This window comes from Sinocyclocheilus grahami, unplaced genomic scaffold, assembly GCF_001515645.1.
Source record: "Sinocyclocheilus grahami isolate Dianchi unplaced genomic scaffold, SAMN03320097.WGS_v1.1 scaffold2187.1, whole genome shotgun sequence".
Classification (NCBI taxonomy): Eukaryota; Metazoa; Chordata; class Actinopteri; order Cypriniformes; family Cyprinidae; genus Sinocyclocheilus; species Sinocyclocheilus grahami.
The window spans coordinates 111,752-115,327 of NW_015507366.1; positions in this window are offsets into that span (position 1 = coordinate 111,752).

The following is a 3,576-nucleotide window of genomic DNA, read 5'->3' on the forward strand; positions in this document are numbered from 1 at the left end:
GTGCGTGTGTGTGTGTGCGTGTGTGTGTAAAAGGGGTGAATTGCAGACATAAGGTCGAGCTCTTCAAAGACACGCACAGGTGGTTCCTCGTAAGCGGGCTCTTAAATGGGCAGCCGTGTGGAGTGGCCCTCACATGTCTGTCTGAAGGACCAATACACTCTCCTCATCTGAGATTAACCATCTCAATTTACTGGCGTGGCCAGTCACACCCTGCCCCACACAAACACACACACACACACACACTCACGGCCATTCACACACTCACTATCCCATAATAATCACGTGCTCATAAGCAACTAGCAATTTCCAGTACTCTCGCAGCCTGTGTCCTCCTTTCCTCAGGAGGGCCCTTAAGCACCCTCAACAGATGCTCTCCCAGGGGTCAGAGTCGGCCCTCGATTCCCTGCGCAAACCCGTGGCCCTGGTAAAGCTAGCACCATCGATCCGGTGGTCTGCTCTTAAAGAGCCAACTCGATGCCCGGTCACAGTCTCCAGTTATGGGACAGAAATCAAATCCTTGGGAAGGTAGAAGACCTTTAATGGACTCAAATAATGCAGGCACAGAGAATTCCTCACACACAGAGAAGAATAAAACACCATTCATTCTGATATTGTAAGCTTGTCCGTCTTTTATTTGAGGCTGAAGTCAATTCGGTTCAATTCTGCATGCGTGTGTTTTTTGAAGCGGTTCATCGATAAACGCCAGTCGGACTGTTTATTTAATATCACTTGTGGCTCCGATGCTCAGAATCATCCTCTAACTCGTTGATAAATGAGACGTCAAATATTTATCAAAACAACTCGGTTCACCGTTTAGTATTTTAAGAATCCACTCTCTCAAGAGCGTTAGACGCTGGGTCCTGCAAATCGTTTTACAATCGTTTTTCCACATGTTTCCATCCACCTATTGCATAAAATAATCGCATAAAAAACCACTGGATGGAAACGCCAAGATGAGCATAAATTCTAAAAATGAGTAGTAGGTCACAACTGAGTAGGATAAACTTTTTATCCGATAAGAAAAAATGTGCATAAACTACGATGGAAACACATTTACCGAATAAATTCCACAATGCGCATTGAAAAAGTCATGTGACTTTGCGCTATGAGACGGGATAAATAGACTAACTCGTTCACAGCATCTATATGTTGTTCTGGTCGTTCTGAAAGGCCTGAGCAAAGTCTGTCATCAAAGTATTTCTGTATAATTACTGTCTCACGACTGCGTTCCCAAACAGCAGCATCCACCTCTAAAAGCACACTCTAAAAAATGCTGGGTTAAATACAACCCAGTGACCGCATTTATCGTGTTTCGTCTGCTCTCTCTGAAGCGCAAGTCATTTATTACATATGAAAATTATTATATTCAGTGGCTTCTCCTAGTTTTCTTAGAGATATTTAGTGCCAGTTTATCAGGAAGTGACGTTTTTTGTCTAAACACACACACACACACACACACTCACACACACACACACTCACACACTCACACACACACACACACACACACACACATATAAGTTTTTTGTTCTCTTCGACTCGTTGGATGGAAACGGTGCTTTATTCTCAAATGTTTTATGCGATATTCCAGTTTTGCGCATAAGTTAAATTCGCATCTTTGGATGGAAACATAGCTGGTGAGAGCACTTGCCTTGGTCCGCTTAGAGAACGCCAGATTTTGATGAAACTGAACATTAATGAAGTTTAGCTTGATTTGGAATGAATAGTCCAAATGCATATATACAGTATTTATACTGTATATATATATAAATACTTGGTTCCAATTGCTTTAATGGAATAGTTATCCTCCAAAAATGAAAATTTGATGAATTTACTCACCCTCAGGCTATCTAAGATCAGGATGAGTTTGTTTCTTCATCAGGTTTGGAGAAATGTAGCATTGCATCAGTGTCTCACTGCAAGTGAATGGGTGCCGTCAGAATGAGAGTCCAAACAGCTGATAAAAACATCACAATAATCCACAGCACTCCAGTCCATCAGTTAACATCTGGAGAAGACAAAATCACAATTTTACTGTTTTTCTGGTTAAATAAATGCAGCCTTGGTGAGCGGAAGACTTTTAAAAATTATAAATAAAACCTCACCGACCCCAAACTGGATGCATTTGACTTATTATTACTTTACAAATTATCTTGAGCATTCATTTGTACTCTCCTGAGTGATGGCTAAGGTTGCAGGCTGATCTGTGTGTTTGTGTTCACATCTGATTCCAGTATTTTGGTCCGAAGTTCTTCCTGCATCTGCAGTTTACCGCATCTGAACAGGAACCAGATACTTCATCCCTCTCGGCGCAAACACACACGAGATCGATCGACACGGCCAGCCTGCATCTCACACACACTGGACAAGGTTTGTGAAATATTCATAAAAAGAGATGAACTTAAAACTCAGAGGAAGAGAAACTTGAACGCAAATGCACAAGCAGGCGCCATTACCAGACCATCACAGGGGGAAAATAACAACACTTCCCTCTCAGACGCACAGACTAATGACACTTAACATGCAGATTTGAGACACTCTGAGAGGGTCTGATGATGCTTTAACTGAGCGTGTGTGTGGTCGTTGAGGGGAGATAATTGCCAGCGTAGCATTAGCACTCTTATCCTGCAGAGAGGGAGAGAGACATAGAGAGACACAGAGAGAGAGAGAGAGAGGTTCACATCGCCATTAGCCCAGACAAAGTGTAATAGACAACAATTAGGATCCCTATTTCCTGTTGTTTCCTGTTGGACCGGCGAACTGTGGCAGCTGTCCGCTGGATACCTGGATAAATAATTCACTGCGAGAGAAGCCTGCTGTCTCGTCTTATAAAGGAAGTGCATTTTTCAGACTGCAGCTTTAAAGTGAAGACCATCCCGAACGGCTCGCAGGAAAGACGCTGGTGCTTGTAACTCTGTCTGAGGCCAGAAACATGAATGAACAGCTAGTAAGAGCCTTCTACACCTGCTAAAGATTAGAAATATGAAGCAGAAAATCCTGTTTCACAGCTGTGGCGTGAACTAAAGTCTACTGGCTACTAAAGAAAGCACAAGCACTTCAATATCAGCGAGAAAACTGCACTCATGAAGTCATTTGATGGGAAACTCACAAACACAATCTGTACTGACCACAAACTACAACACCCAGCATTCAATCTGTCCAAACCCCACGCTCTGAACATCCACAGCTTCATTAGTGGCTTTGCTCCTCGTATTCAGAGCACAGGCCATTAAAGCGCTGTTACGCTACGGCGAGGTTGACTGTGAGATAAATGGCCATCATGATTAAAATATGCAGTAAATAATCACATTGTCGCAATGGCCATTTGCATGTTCAGCAGTCAGGCTGGAAAATGATGAATAATATTTTGCACATAAATGTGATTGATGAGTTTTATATGCTTTGTCATGATAATAGAGTGAATTCCAATACGGCTCAAAAATAGCGACAAAAGTCAATTGCGCACACACACACACACACACACACACACACACACAATAAGTAGGTACACTCTCACACACACACACACACACACACTCTCTCTCTCACACACACACACACACACACACTCACACACAT